The 17,411-nt window shown below is 46.6% G+C and overlaps 1 pseudogene; it reads right to left on the bottom strand.

Moving 5' to 3' along the window:
- Positions 1-217: 217 nt before the first annotated feature.
- On the bottom strand, positions 218-3,830 carry LOC124686246 (annotated as a pseudogene).
- Between the last annotated feature and the right edge of the window lie 13,581 nt (positions 3,831-17,411).

The raw sequence follows: 17,411 nt of genomic DNA, 5'->3' as shown, positions 1-17,411 counted from the left end.
CACGTCACAAACTAAACTCTACCGAGATCATTTGTAAAAAGGTTATGCTACCGAGAGATATTAATTATTAAACAGACGTAAAGTGTATGTTTACAATGCTCAAGAGACCAAATACACAATTGAAGCGATAGGAAAACCAAATAAACTAAAACAACAAGGTTAGCAGGGCAATTATTAACTTACAGAGGAGAGGCAGATCGATAGCATGCAGGGAGGACTAATCAACTGTAACGGAGGGACGTTTTGGATACCGACGTACGGTGCACTTGAAAGCAGACTCGACATCAGCGCGTACTTCTTTCTCATGTTTGCTTGACTCGAGGATGGTGTCACGGAGCCACACATGGATGTCCCGGAGGCAAGGTAGACACTCCATGCCAACCGGTGTAGCACCTCTCCACTCTTTCCAGCCGAATCCCAGTTCGAGCTTCTGTAGCTTGGGCATAGCTCCTGCCTCAAAGCTAAGGTACGCATTAACATCTTCATTGGACCGGAACCAAAAGACCTCAAGAACCGGGAATAATCCGAGTGCCAACCACAACCTTATTTTCGCATACTTCTGACACGTGTAACATTGCAGACATGAGGGAGGGAAGCTCTCCAAGAACACAAAGCTCATCATTCGACAGGTGCAAGACAAACAAATGGAGAAAACGGAGGTGACTTAGCTCACCAATCCATCTGGGGACTCTACTGAACTTCCATGTCTCCAGATCGAGGTACTCGAGACATGGAGGAGGATCAGATAATGAGTCCGATGACCTCTCATAGCCATCGCATTCAATAACGCAATCAAGCATCAGATGCTTGAGGTCTTGAACCAATCCAATAGAGGAAATCAAAGTGTCGACACCCTCAACTGTCAAGCATTGGCCGTAAGGCGTGCTTAATTCCAATTCCTTCAGATTGGTCAGCTCGCTAAGGCCTTTGATATCCTCCAGTGAACCCTCCGACATAACGAACAATGCGGGGTGCGGACCGATTTCATGTTCTGGATCCCTTTAGGTAGCATTGTATCATCTGGAAGTATCAAATGCAACAAGTTGACCAAGTGAGTTATATCTGATGGAAAGCTTTTCGTGAGATGGCAATCTAACTCCAGAGTTTCCAAATGCATAAGCCCTTTAATTTCAGTAGGGAGCGCTACGCGTGCTGATAGTGCTAAAACCTTCAAATACCTCAGTAGAAACAAATGGGCAATAGCTGTGAGGTCAACTGCTGCATCCCACTCCCATCCAAATGGAAAATTGAACATAAGCATTTGGAGGTACTTAAAGTCTGAAAGAGGAGGTGTGTACCTCGACAGGCCGAACAGCGCACATGATCTAACTTGTGACATGCTAGTAGAAACGGTCTCTGATTCTGCACATGATTTCAGGGATAATCGACGAATCTTGTGCTCGAAACTATTCAATCTTTCCATGTCATCATAGTTATGTGCTACACTTATAAAATTATCTTCGATACACTTGCTTAGGATCAAATCAAGCACCATGCCATGTAATCTGCAAGAAAGTACCTCCCCATATTCTGTTATTTCGGGCTGAATCAGACTTCTATTGATAAGATCATTGAAATAACTTTCTGCCACATCGTACAAATCTACACCAGACATACTGCAAATAAAGCCTTCAGCTATCCATTGCTTAACCAAGTCATCTCTCCAGATCTCACGGTCTTCTGGATACATGGCAAGGTACAAAAGACATGGCCGGAGATAAACTGGAAGATGCATGTAGCTAAGGTTTAATATACCCATCATCTCTTCCAAAGTGGGTTTTGTGGCAGACATGGCACCAAGAACATTCTTTATGCTCTCCCATTCATTTAAGGATCTTGCCTCAGTGCTAGCTAATATGCCAGCTATGGTGATAATTGCAAGAGGCAATCCACCACACTTCTTGAGAATTTCAGCTGAAATATATTGAAACTCGTGGTGGGCAGACATTATTAGATCCAAATACTCGTTAAAAAATAATCTTCTTGAGTCTTGCTCTTCAAGGTGCTTCATTATGTAAATGCAGGCATGGTCATTGTGACATGCATTGACAACTACATCATCCAATCGTGTGGTTACAATCATTCTACTTCCATTGCTATTTTCAGGGAAAGGCACATCTCATTATATTCCATGCTCGATTGATCCCATAGGTCATCAATTAAAATTAAGTACCTATTGCAATATTTGCATGAGTTATTTCAACATTATATCAGTATGCGATTATCAGGTACATATGAAACCTTCAAAACAAAAACAAAGGAAAAGAAACATAATAAAGAAAGTCAACACATTTGTTTCAAACTTACGAGAAAAGTCACAAATAAGGCCTTATATGATCGTAACGCAGAGTGTCATTTAGTAATATCATCATCATTATTAAAGTTCTTCAATTACAGTAAGCACCAAAAGGAAAGTCACCATAGCAAAAGTGTCAAGAAAAATTGTCTATAGGTTGATCGTAAATGCCTAGGGAACATTACCCTAACACCGTATAATCTTCTTTAGGTGAATATGAAGGATGTTTCAGCCGCATATGACTACGCCAAATGTTTTGGAGAGACTCCACAGTAGTTGTTTCCTAGCTTCTTAACTGGTATACAAAAACGCAGTTAGAACGCGACTCAACTTAGCAAAGTTTTTGCCGCCCGGAAATACTCAACTACACGGAGAAAGGTAGTTGATACGGATCGATTCTCAACATCACAGAAAAATGTTGTTCAACGTGTCTCCGCTGCATGAAAAAGCAAAAATGAGACACACGACGTAGACTGTTTACTACATACTTGTCTAGTAAATGTGCCCGAATTAGCATTCCACTTACGTATATCCTATAGCTTCAATCATAACAGGAGTGTTTACAAGCTAGCACAAATTTTCCATAGCCAAAATGCCTCACAAGATTTAGTAAAATATCTTTTTCATTATGACTCGTGAGTATAACTACTATAAAATCATACCAAACCATGCAAAAGCTATTAGATGATGAACTTGTTGCAAATCACACAATTACTCTCGGAACTAAACAACGCAAACATATTAGTGAGAAGTGAAGGAAAACATAGTACCTCTTATCTTCGAGGTCTTCTCTTAGGCGGTCGATGATTTCGTGCAGCTCGAGAGTACGAGGAAACTCTAACGTCCCAAGATTGAGAAGTAGGCCACCGAGAAGGCTTTCAGCATCAGGTCTTCGAGAGGCAGAAACAAACGTGGTGCAATTAAACTGGGCTTCAATCTCGGTATACACCTGCATGGCAAGCGTGGTTTTGCCCGAACCTGCGGACCCCACGATGGAAACCACCTTGAGTTTTGGTTGCGGATCCGTCAACCAACCAACAAGCTCTTCTCTCGGGCCATCGAGTCCCACGAGCTCCTTGTTGTAGATCGCCGGGATTGGGGAGGAATCCACCACAACCACATGAGCATGACTAGAATAATCGATGCCATCACCAGTATCAAGATTGCACGTCTCGCGGCTCGGGTCTGCCTCCGCCGTGAGAACCACCTTTAGGTCCTCGATACGGCTAGCCATCTCCTCGACGAAGCTGGTGGTCTCTGCATCGGCAGCGCCGGAAGTGTTATGCATGAAGTCGTGGATGCAGTTCTCCATGTCATAGGACATCTCCCTGACACGGCCCCTCCAGCTTCTGGCCGAGGCGTCGTTGAGCTGTTCCATGTTGTCGAGGAGAGCTTTGATGGCGCTGAGCTCATCCTTGAGAGACGAGGCCTGCTCCCTGACCACCCCCGTGAGCTTCTTGGTGAGCAGGTTGGTGAGCTTGCCGATGAGCGGGTTCAGCGCCCCCGTCGTCACACTGACGACTTCTGATGGCATGCCGATCGAGCTTTCCAATCGAGCTAGCGAAGGCGGATCGCAGCTGCTGCCGCCCTCTGTCCTTCCCATCTCGATCTGCCGCGCGCGCCGCCCACCGTTCGGTCGCTCTCTCCTGTGCGAACCAGAGAGGTGGGGGTGGGAGGCTGCAGCTCGATTGGGCGGCGCGACCTAGCCAAGAAACTCGCTGCCGGAGGAGGCCAGGGCGGCGCGCCGGCCTGTTGAACTTCGTAGCCGGAGCAGGCTACCCCCCTGTTGCCCCACCAGCGGATCTGGATGAGAGAAATGAGATCGAGAGGAGGGCGACGCCGCCGCGCGCGCCGTTCTTGCCGCACCTGAGGTTTGGGGGAGAGAAGCTCGGTGAAGAAAGATGATTGTTTTAGAGAGAGATAGAGGACGAAGAAGAAGAAAGGGGATTTTGAGCCGGAAATCATCTGGTCATTTTGACCAAACTCACGCGCGTGGAACGACGGCGCGACGACTTCTCGTCCGCCGCCTCCGCAAATGGTGACTTTTTCTGGAAAAAAAAAAACACCACGTGAAACTTACCACTTTGCCAGGCAGGTCCTTTTACATTGATCAAACTCACACGTGTACAACCCTAGAATTAGAATGTGAACTAAGGGCATCTCCGACCGGTCAACGGATTCGGACAATTAAAATGGTCGTGCGCGTCCGTTCGCTTCGACCTAAATAGTCAAAATTGACCGCACGTCTGTTTACGTTGGGTGCCCAGCGCCACGATATGCATTTTTTTTTGGTTTCACATTCTTTCAGCATAATAAACATAATTTACATAGTAAATAAAGGAAAATATAAATATAAATACTAAAAGGCGCATACGCCGCCTGCTACCCTAGCCTACTCCTCGTCATCGTTGAGCATGACGAAGTCTGGTATCTGCCACGGACAGTTGGCAATCATCGGATATACGCCGGTGTCGTCGGTGGTGGAGGTGGAGGAGCCCACGGGTTGAACGGCGGAAGGTGGAGGCGGCGACGGGTGCTGCAACGCCTATTGTAGGGCCTTGTCCTCAGTGAGGCCTGGCGGCATGATGTCCGTGGCGTAGCGGGGCAGCGGCGGCTGCACTGGTCGATCCACCTGCGACACGAGGACGCCGAGCTTCTCGATCTTCTCACCGTTCATCATCGTCGGGAACTCAACCTTTCGTCCTTTTGCGATAGACAAGGGCAACACGGCCGCCGCCGGAAATCTTTCTGCTGCTGTCGGCGTCGTCTCCGTCGCCATGCTCCTCCGCCGAGCGTGCGTCCTTTCCCGTATCGTCTCTATTCCCTCCATCTCCTCTCCCTACCGCCTCCTGTCTGCCACCGACCATGTTGAGGGGCCACGCACACTAGTAGAGGCCTGCTACAACGTTGGGACAATTTCAGCGAAGTTGTTTGCACATGTTGAGTGATGAGGTTCGGCGTCAGGAGGGATGGTTCTTGTTAATAGAGGGATCATGTATTCGGAATCAACTGAAGATTTGTCAAAGGGTCTGCTAGCTGGACGAGATATTAGGTTTACAAAAGAAGTTGTGCATTGTTCTTTCATTTCTGCTTGTTTGAGGTCGCACTACATAATTTTATTTAGGGAAATTCTCCACGTGTTTTTCTAGAATGGATCTACATATAATTTTCGAAATTCCAGAATACTGCAGACCCGTTTTGCACAAGTTTTTAAAAATCAATGAAACAAGAAAAAAACAGGACAACATACGTTTTTAATTGTGGGCCTGCCCTACGCGAGCTAACGCCTAGCCCAATAACCCCCAAGCTGAAGGCCCAGTACAAGTAATCGCCACGCATCAGCATATCCAACAGATGATCTAAAAGAAAAACAAAAGCATATCCAACAGAAATCGCTGGACCCACCGGCAAGCCGGCGGCGCCGCCACGCCATTGCCGCGTCCAGCCATGCTCCGCCTCCGTACGTCCACCTTGGCCCATCTCCTCTCCACTTCCTCCCCCTACATCTCCTCTCTCCACCGCCTCCTCTCCGCCGCCGCCGCCAACCCTAGCTTCGCCATCGGGGACTACCTGGTCGAAACCTGCGGCTTAACCCGGGCGCAGGCCGACAAGGCCTCAGCGAAGGTCTCCCACCTCAAGTCCCCCTCCAAGCCCGACGCCGTCCTCGCCTTCCTCGCCGGCCTCGGCGTCTCCGGCACCGACGTCGCCCCGCTGGTCGCCAGAGACCCCGAGTTCCTCTGCGCCAGAGTTGACAAAACCCTGGCCAGCAACGTCGCGGACCTCACCGGCCTCGGCCTATCGCGTGCTGAGATGGCGCGGCTCGCCTCGCTTGACCCGGAAAGATTCCGCAGTAGATCCATCGTCTCCAAGCTGCGCTACTACCTGCCCCTCTTTGGGTCCTGCGACAACCTCTTCCGAGCGCTCAAGCATGGCTCCTACCTTCTCGGTACTAACCTCGAGCAGGTGGTCATGCCCAATGTCGTGTTCCTGCGACAGTGTGGCCTATCTGATTGTGATATTGCCAAGCTGTGCATTCATGTCCCGAGGATGATGACCGGTAAACCAGAGCGTGTTCAGGAGATGGCAGTGCATGCCGAAGGTCTTGGTGTGCCCTGTGGCTCTGGGATGTTCAGGGAAGCGCTGCAGGCTGTCGCATCCCTCGGCTCCTGCGCGTGCGCTTCATCCGCGACGGAAACAACGCGTCGCTCCAGGATTCGCTCCGCGTCGCTGTTTGGCTCACCTCCTGCGGGCGTGCGACCGAGACGTGCCTCCACCATTAATTAGTCAATCAAAGGATTAATAAGCGACAAACAGCTGGATCCGTGGTAATTAAGGGCGCGGTGGGACCCAACGAAACGAAACGTCTCGCGCGTTAGACGCACCCGGCCCGCGATCGATCGGTCCACCTGCCCCGCCCGCCTCTTCTTTTTTCGAGTATATTTTGTTCAACCGACAGTAAACCCAACAGCAACAACCTCAGGTACGGTGCACATACCACGTACGCTCTCCGATCGACTTACGGCCTGTACAACGTATATATCCCAGCTAGCTCTCCGATCAAAATTACTCACGCACGGATTGATCTCAAATTCTCAATTACTATATATTACCACCTCACAGCCATCCATGGCTTCTCTGTTTTCTCCCTTCATTTGACCAAACCGAGCGATTATTAAAGTCAAAACCATGAATCAATCAAATGCTGATAGTTAAGAATGGAATCCACAAATAATTCGCTTGCCTACATATATGAACCCAATCCATGAATTGTTGTTGATCGTTTAGGCTTTGGAGATCTGGAGATCAACCGCTCTCAGTTTTTCATTTAGTGCAGCAAAACAGATTGGGAGGGAGGGATCGAACAGATTCAGTTCTAAAACCACTACCTCCTTGTCGCTTCTAGCGAACTGCACCAGGAACACATCAAGTTGAGGCTGCTCTTCTCCCTAACGAGAATCTGGTGCCACAATGTGAATGAAGCCATTCCACTGCAAAAATAGGAAACGTGCAGATGAGACTTGGAATTAAGAGTTTGTTCAGACTACTATAATTTCGAAATCTACAACCAAAAAAAAAAACTTGACTTGAAGCTCCATTAAAAATCCAACGGAGAGCACGATGTGGATGATGTCAAAACTTCGTTCTTTGCGTTGCACTACACGATTACATGAGGAAAATAATATGAAGGGCATGATATTTCAAAATATACCTACTAGGTAAAGGGGTCACATGAAAATGGGCCATGATTCTGTTTTGTTTTAGGTAATACAAAGAACTCACAAGATTCACCTACTATGTATAGAATGACATAAAATGAATGAAACTACAAGTCGGACACAACAACACTAAACATCAGACAATTATAAAACTGGTTAGTTGTCTGCCAATTTAAGGATAGAATAGTATGCATCACCACACGTACACTGGAGAGTCAAAATAACCTAACCACCATATTTTTAGAAGCAGCCTCACCTTTCTGTCATGAGAACAGTTCGGAAAAATCCTTGCGCTCCCTCGGCAGCTTTCTCATTGCAATGCCTAGATATATACATGCAGAAGAGTGTATTTCTAAAACGGTCAATTACCAGCAAGGGCACAGAGGAGCTCCTTGTGGTCAGCAAGTAATCCCTGAATGAGAAGGGTATTTTAGTATCAATTAAAACTGCAGCATGCACATAATTAAACATTCTTTTGTACTTTTAAATATGCCTACTTCTAATGACTAGAGGCCATGATTGATTTGTCGTTTGTTTCATGTAACGATACTATTAAAATAACACAATAAGGTTTCTATTCTGGAGTTTTATTGGACGAAGAATGCATATGAATATGTAGTCTCCCGGTAATCTTCTATTTATAAGATAAGATTGGCAAATATATACGAACATAAGAATTTAGAGGATTGATACTAACACTAATCCCTGTCTAGATTATGGAATTCAGTGGAATCACACCCAACTGCAGCTACAGTGACGTCCCAAATATCAAATAATCACATATTTCAGAACTGATCGCCTCTATGTTCCATATGCAGAGAGCTAGCCTAGCACAGAACATAGGTGATGAAACACACCTAATAGCATACACTAATCTCTTCGGTCGAGTACCACCATTAACGAGTACATCAAAAGGTTCCTATATCATATATTTTGCCAACCATCACTAGCAAGAATGCGGACATGGCAGCCAATTAAATTCACGATCTTCTCAATCAACGCAGCAAATAAAATGGACCACAGAGTGCATGCAGAACAGAAGGTGAGAGTGCTCACCGTCTATGTTCCGTATGCAGAATGCATATGCAAATACTGTGGAGTTTTATTCGATGATGGCATATGCAAATAATGTGAAGTTTTATTTGACAAACAATGCATATGCAAATATTTTCTCTCAGTAATCTGCTTCTTATAAGATATAAGATGGACAAATATATATACATATGAACATAAGAACTGTATTGGGAGAGTGGACACTCAGACTAATCCCTGTTTAGAGTATGGAGTTCAACAATCACGAGTTTCAGAACTGGTCACCTTTATGCTACGTATGCAGAAAGCTAACCAAGCATAGAACAGAGACGATGAAACACACCTAATAAAGGAGGCCAAGTAACACCATTAACGAGTGCCTCAAGAGGGTCCTATCATATATTTCGCCAACCATCACTAGCTAGAAGGCTGACTGCTGCACTGTAAAAACGCAAACATGGCATCAAATTAAATTCATGATCTTCTCAATCAATCAGCAAATAGAAAGGATCAAACAAATGGGCGCGAGTCCGGATGGGAGGATGGGGGTGACCTTGACGACGACGGCGGCGGCGGCGGTGGCGGAGCAGATCAAGACGGTAATGCTCCGAGAGACATTTCTGCTCCTCTGCTGTGTAAAGAATGGAGTTTGATTAAATTCAGGAGGGGGAGAGAAGATGATTTACTATATTCGGGATGTGTCCTACGGTGAACGTGTGCCTGTAGACGGACTCCGGGAAGCCGACGGTGTTGTTGGTCTGCATCAAGCCATCAACGCCGGTGGGTGGACCGGACGGAGCTGCGTCGTCCTCGAAGCCGGGACCGTAGGGTTCCACAGGTGCATGAACGTCGAGGGAGTGGACCAAGAGAAGGGCGAGCAGCGGCGAGGCTGGGGTGGCCGGGAGGCGGCGGCGGCGTGGTGTGTGTGTGGATCGCGCGAGGGATGTCCCATCTGGGTCGATCTGGAATAATTATGTATGCCGTTTCAACATTTTTTTGGGGGGATGTTTCAGCTAGATTAGTGGAGATTAACCGCGCAGCCCAAAATGAAATTTTTGGCGCTGTATTATAGGAAACTAATTATATCGATCTAATCAATTGCGGGGTCTCAATTTTCCTTAATGAAGTAATTCCCTTATTTCCCGCTATGTGTGCGTGTATTGTAGCAAGGCAGCGTCTGTATGCACAAATGAATTCGTCGTGTCATATACTAATTCATCCTTGGCAACCGATGTACCTTCTTATCTGATCGACCTGTCCATCTGAAACAGAAAAACTACAGTGAATTATGAGAAATATAAACTAACCTAACAAGTCAATGCAAGTTTAATTATCCATAGTGCTCAAAATTTTGCCATGACCTTTCCTCTTTTTGCAACATTCAGATTCAGACCACATATCAAACAACATAGTAGTAGAACAAACGTTCGTACAGCACACGATCCAACCTTGCTCACAGGTACACATATCACTGATGTGCGCATTTACCAAACAGAAACGCGAGCTAGGAACAAAGATCACAGACGTGGGCATTTACCAAATTTCTACAGCTTCCGAAGCCTGGAGCATTACACAAATAGATTTTACAACCTGTACTACTGAATATTACAAGGGTCGAAAAGGTGGACTACACATAAAAGCGGCACTGCATATGCCGGGATGTCTCTCTGGGTCGCGCTTCCCGACTACCGCACCAAGAAGATTATATGCAAAAGATGAAAGTATCTGGGCGGATCCTTCTTTGTAGCCTTCTTGCTCTTCTTCTTTCTTTACCTGCTGAAAAAAAGGAAGTTATGTTATTCTTTCTTATTAAACCTAGGAAGTGATAAAGGAATATCCAAGTCAGTAGCAGCACATGCATCAATCAGCTTGGTAACAGAACTCATCTTAGGAATCAGCTAGGCCAAAAAAAAAGTACTCCCTCCGATCCATATTAAGTGCCGTTGATTTAGTACAGCTTTGTACTGAATCAGCGACACAATTAAGTGCGCTGATTTAGTACAAAGCTGTACTAAATCAACGACACCTGATATAGATCGGAACTTAGCCACTTAAGTGCAGATCAGCTCCAAACAAGCGCAACCAGACACTGGAATTGCAAAACCGCAATACAAACATGGCTTCATGGTGTCACGGATCATGTCAAAGGCAAGACTTGTGTAGACTTGAATGTACTATGTCATCCATATCATAAAGTCACGGAGTCTAGGGTCATGGCTACCTGAGGACTCACCTAAACCCAACGAGTCAAAAAACAAAGCTACCACACAGCCTGCTTGCTGGATCCGGCAGCCATCGCTACCTCCTGACCAGCTCTAGCTCCAATTCTCCCCTGAAATGGAAAAAACATGACTAGTGGGCAAAGATATCATCTCGAGCACATCCCTAATCAGCGAGAGAACTACCAAACAATCTACGTCATGGCAAAGCTGATGCATGGCAGCATGCAAGTTTCCGCAATCCCATCCTAGGACTTTTATATACAACACGTGGCAAGTAGGCAAGCAAGAAATTAATTCTCAAAAGACTATATACATGTCACTAGTGCTAATTGCCCATATACAACAAATAGCATAGCATAACCTACACTTCTGCCCATCATATACATAAATATATGACTAGAAAACTCTACACATGGAAGAAATGAGGATAAATTACCAAGTGAATCTAGCATCTTATCACACTCATCAAGAATGAAATGCATCACATTCATCAAAGAAAGGTCCTTCTCTCTAGCTAGAGATAGAATCCTTCCAGTTGTGCCCACCACAGTGAGGATAGAAAATAAATCCTTAGTGTTTCTTTATGTGAATACCTCCATAGAATAGAGTAACCTTCAATTCAGAACACAAAAGCAATGAGCTAATCAAGAAAAAAAGGAGAGAAATTTCCACAAACCAGAAGTGCAAAAACCCATTTTTACAAACCTGGTAAGCCAGCTCTCTCTTGTGGGGCAGTACCACAAGCAGTCTACCCCATCCCTGACTTTGCTTGGCACATGACATCCCTCCAACAGGAAATGTCCGACGAAAGCATACCTGCATGTCAGCAACACAAGAACTTCATTACCACACACAAATCATAAGGCTTGCCAAAGGCAAAGCTGAGAAAGTAACAAACCATATGAACAGACTTAATTTTGGCTCTTTATGTCATACTAATTATCACACCAGGATGGAAAACATTAATCAAATATCCCGGAAGTGAGATCGATAAAAGTAACAATGCACATCATTACACAACACCACCATGGTAGATACAATATTTTGTACTGGAAGGTATGCAAAAGCAAGAAAGAGCACGCACATGGCATCCAAAACAATCTGTTTGCATATGCAAAGTGCATCACCGCAGCGAGAGCAGTACTACACAGGCATGTACATGCACCAGCTATTATATGGTCATAATGAAATCATCAAGATGATACTTTGAGCAGCATAAGATAGGTGGTGGACAAATATATGCAGAATTGAAGAAGAAAAAAAAATGCATCTTTGTCCAAGTACTAGTAGAACAAGTACTACATTAATCAGCTAGTACAGTAAGCCATACATATTTTTACGAGAACATATCTAGTGATACCACCCTTTAGATGATACCATGATACCGTACAAAAAAACGTATTTTTATACGTGCCAAAAAATTGTACGAAAAAATGTGAGTGCTCATGAAGCATGTCCCTACAACATCACAAAATTTCATATCCAAAATCGACATGGACACTGAGAAACAAAAAAAGAGAAAACCAGCATGAATAGTGCTACCTAGTGTCAAAAAAGACAAAATCAGAAAATGACACTATTCATGCTGATTTTCTCTTTTTTGTTTCTCAGTGTCCATGCCGATTTTGGATATGAAATTTTGTGATGATGTAGGAACATGCTTCATGAGCACTTACATTTTTTCGTATAATTTTTTGGCACGTATAAAAATACTTTTTTTATACGGTATCATGGTATCATCTAAAGGGTGGTATCACTAGATATGTTCTCATATTTTTACCTATCCACTCAACTTGGAACAACCAAACAACACGACAGCCTAAATAATTTGCATATGTCAGGAACAGAGCTAACAACATCAGGAACTCTAGCATAAGCAAATAATAAGAAGGAAGCCAATACCAGGAGACATTAACAAGTTGTCCAATTCCTGAAGTAACTATAAGATGCCCTGAATCATCAGCAGCACATTTTTCCGGACAAATATTTAGAGAAAATACGTACAGCTATATGCTCATGTGTAAAGAGGTGCACACAAACATGTCATCGTGGGGAAGAAATAGGTTAGTGCACGGCAGAAAGATGGGGAAAAAGGTGATGACCTTATTTTGAAGGCGTCGCCGTGGTCGGGGTCGGGTAGTGCGAACTCCTCCTCCTGGACGATCATGTACAGGTCGCCGTCTCCTTGTGCGTGGTCGTCGGCGTCCAGGCCCAGCTGCAGCTTCTGAGGAGGACCTCTCCTTGGCCGTGCAGCAGCCTTCAAATTTTCTGCACGGGGCAGAGCATGAGCAATAGGAAGAAAATTGAGGCCTTGAAGCCGAGATCGGGACTTTGCCGTGGCGAGAGAGGTAGACGCGGACGCCATGGAGGAGGCGGTGTTCAAGGGTTTCTGCATCGGGTGGAACAGGTGGGCTGAGGGGATTGGGTGGGTGGGGGTGTCCGGCGTCGAAGAAGCTGGGTGGGCGGGGAGCGGCGGAGGGGATTGGGTGGGTGGGGGTGTCCGGCGTGGAGGAAGCTGGGTGGGCGGCGAGCGGCGGAGGGGCTGGTGCGGCCGGCGTTGAGGCGGCGGCGCGGGGAAGATGGAGGATACGATAAGATGGAATGAGGTTCTCGTCTTGGCCCAACTCAATACGGAGTACGTACTACTAATTTCGATGGCCCAAGTTGGTCCAAGTCGTGGTCTGGCTTTTCTTTTTTTCATTCATTCATGTGAATTTTGGAAAGGAAATTTCACATAGCGCGGGGGTTCCTTCTTCCTTTCCTTCCCTAAAAAAGAAGAAGATTTTTTTGGGGAATAAAAAAGAAGAAGATAGCGCGGGATTTTTTCAGTTAGAAGACACGCGCCTCTTTTTTCCAGCTTGTCACATACGATAAGAACGATCAAGTGTTGGCTTCTGTTGGAGGCCAAAAAAGAGCGTGTATGTGTAGCTACCCACCTAGCTCAAGATAAAGAAGATGCGGTGAAACCGTTACCAGCTACCTACCAGACACTGCCGAGCTATAGGAATATTGCATCATATGCCGATGGCCAAAAGTCGGGGCCGTCGGCGTATGGCCGACCAGGCCACCCCGCCAAAAGGGCCTTCGCGTAGGCCGTCGGCGTAGGTTTGGGCATGCGCCCCACCAAGTCCAGGACGTGACGGCGTCACAGCTACGCCGAGGGCTGCCCTCGGCATAGACTCCTCCCATTTCTTTTCTTTTCTCTACGGCGACGACCACCCTCGGCGTAGCACCTTCCTATTTTTCTTTTTTTTTTACTCCTAGTTATTATCTATACATAATAAGAAAGTACGAAGCGTTTCCGTGGTTTGGGCCGTTGGTTTGGTTTGGTCGTCCGTCCGTCCGTCCATCGTGTGTTGCTTCGTCCCGCGAGAGAAAAAAGGTAATGTTTTCGCCGGTCCAACAAAAAGGAGTGAGGCGTGGAGGTTTGCCCGGCCGCGCAATCAAATGAACTTCCCGGAGGTCGGGTCTCTGACGGAAGCCGGGAGTCTCACTCTTGAGCCGCCACTTCGCTCATAGGGGGAAGCATGGCGCTACCGCCAAGGTCAGCGGTGGATTTCCATCGCCCAGCTTGGTGAGTGGTCCATCCCGAAGACATGGCAACCCACGCGCGCATTCTGGAAGGAGAGGCATGCGGATATGAGAGCGAAGAGGGCGAGAAAGCGACGAGAGGATGGCCGAATATGAAGCTGAGTACGCCAAAGGAGAGGCGTCGACATGGCAGAGGAGAGCCGAACATGAAGCGGAGTACGCCAAAGGTGGGTGAACTACATCTCAACTACCGCTTTAGAGGACACACGCAACGATGAGGACGATTTCGACAACTAATTAGTATGTGTGTGTCGAGTAATTTGACTAATTTCAGTGTCGAGTCCGGGTGTCTAGCTCATCGTGTATCGATCGAGTGTTGGTATAGTTCTTTAAGTTCTTTTAAGTGTTTTGGTTCGTGTGTGGGTTGATTTATTAAGTCTATCATTATTGTGTGTCTACTTTTTACATTTAATATGTTTGTGATCCTTATTTTAATATTATGTGTGGTGAACCAGAGGAAATCTTGAAATAATATGGATACATCCTTGCCTCCACATGTACCTATGACCTAACCAAGCTCAAATGAAGGAATAATGTCACCGTGGCACTGCCACTAGGATGTAGTCAATGTTATAGACCGCGCGATCAACAGATTAGGGTTTCTCTGGATGCCGCACCTCAGGGGTGGGAATACCCCCAAAACTTGTGTGTGTCAACATGGTTTGTACACAAGTGTGTTGGGATGTTGTTGGATCCAATATTGAACCCCTAGGGTTGTCCGGCTTCATGCACATGCGCTGACGGCACTTAGGTAGTTCTAGGACGTATAGGGGGGACTCCCTGATGACGTGAACCCGAGGGAATATTGAGACAATATGGATCCATCCTTTCCACCACATGTCCCTATGATCTAAGCAATCTCAAATGAAGGCATAATGCCACGGGGGCACTGCCGCTGGGATGTAGGCAATAATGTAGACCGCGTGATCAACGGATTAGGGTTTCTCTGCATGCCACACCTCGGAGGGTGGGAATGCCCCCAAAAATTGTGTGTGTCCACATGGTGTGTACACATGGTGGGATGTTGTTGGATCCAATATTGGACCCCTGGGGTTTGTCCGGCTTCACGCACATGCGCTGACGAGACTTAGGCAGTTCGAGGACGTATAGAGGGAACTCCCGGCCTGATGGGATGAACCGGAGGGATCTTGAGATAATATAGATCCATCCTTGCCACCACATGTCCCTATGACATGACCAAGATCAAATGAAGGCATAATGCCACCGAAGCACCATCGCTGGGATTTAGTCGACCACGCAGTCAACGGATTAGGGTTTCTCTGCATGCCGCACCTCGGAGGGTGGGAATGCCCCAAAACTTGTGTGTGTCCACGTGGTGTGTACACAAGTGTGGTGGAATGTTGTTGGACCAACATTTTACCCCTAGGGTTTGTCCGGCTTCATGCACATGCGCTGACGACACTTAGGTAGTTCGAGGACGTATAGGGGGAACTCCCTGATGGGATGAACCGAAGGGAATCTTGAGATAATATAGATCCATCCTTGCCACCACATGTCCCTATGACATGACCAAGATCAAATGAAGGCATAATGCCACCGAAGCACCATCGTCGCTGGGATTTAGTCGACCACGCAGTCAACGGATTAGGGTTTCTCTGCATGCCGCACCTCGGAGGGTGGGAATGCCCCAAAACTTGTGTGTGTCCACGTGGTGTGTACACAAGTGTGGTGGAATGTTGTTGGACCAACATTTTACCCCTAGGGTTTGTCCGGCTTCATGCACATGCGCTGACGACAATTAGGTAGTTCGAGGACGTATAGGGGGAACTCCCTGATGGGATGAACCGAAGGGAATCTTGAGATAATATAGATTCGTCCTTGCCACCACATGTCCCTATGACATAACCAAGATCAAATGAAGATATAATGCCACCGGAGCACCGCCGTTGGGATGTAGTCAATGTTGTAGACCGCGTGGTCAACACATTAGGGTTTATGTGGATGTCGCACCTCAGAGGGTGGGAATGCCCCCAAAACTTGTGTGTATCCACATGGTGTGTACACAAGTGTGGTGGGATGTTTTTGGATCCAATATTGGACCCCTTGGGAACTACAACTTCACGCACATGCGCTGACGGCACTTAGACAATTCCAGGACGTATAGGAGGGAACTCCCTGATGGGGTGAACCAGAGGGAATATTGATATTATATGGATACATCCTTTCCACCACATGTTCCTATGACCTAACCAAGCTCAAATGAATGCATAATGCCACGGGGGCACCGCCGCTGGGATGTAGTCAATGTTATAGACCGCGCGATCAATGAATTAGGGTTTCTCTGGATGCCGCACCTCGGAGGGTGTGAATGCCCCTAAATGTTGTATGTGTCCACATGGTGTGTACACAAATGTGGTGGGATGTTGTTGGATCAATATTGGACCCATGGGGTTGTCCGGATTCACGCACATGCGCTGACGACACTTAGGCAGTTCTAGGACATATATGGTGAACTACCTGATGAGGTGAACCTGAGGGAATCTTGAGATAATATGGATCCATCCTTTCCACCACATGTCCCTATGACCTAACCAATCTCAAATGAAAACATAATGCCACGGGGGCACTGCCGCTGGGATGTAGGCAATGATGTAGACCGCGCGGTCAACGGATTATAGGGTTTCTCTGCATGTCGCACCTCGGAGGGTGGGAATGCCCCCAAAACATGTGTGTGTCCACATGGCGTGTACATGTGGTGGGATGATATCTGATCCAATATTGGACCACTGGGGTTTGTCCGCCTTCACGCACATGCACTGGCGACACTTAGGTAGTTCGAGGATGTATAAGGGGAAACTCCCTGATGGGATGAACCGGAGGGAACCTTGATATAATATAGATCCATCCTTGCCACCACATGTCCCTATGACATAACCAAGATCAAATGAAGGCACAATGCCACCGGAGCACCGCCGCTAGGATGTAGTCGACCACGCGGTCAACAAATTAGGGTTTCTCTAGATGTCACACCTCGAGGGTGGAATGTCCCAAAACTTGTGTGTGTTCACATGGGTGCGTGCATACGTATGTGGT

The sequence above is a fragment of the Lolium rigidum genome, chromosome 2, assembly GCF_022539505.1.
Source record: "Lolium rigidum isolate FL_2022 chromosome 2, APGP_CSIRO_Lrig_0.1, whole genome shotgun sequence".
NCBI classification, from domain to species: domain Eukaryota; kingdom Viridiplantae; phylum Streptophyta; class Magnoliopsida; order Poales; family Poaceae; genus Lolium; species Lolium rigidum.
Note: the sequence above shows the minus strand (reverse complement) of the source record. Positions and strands in the feature narration are given on the sequence as shown.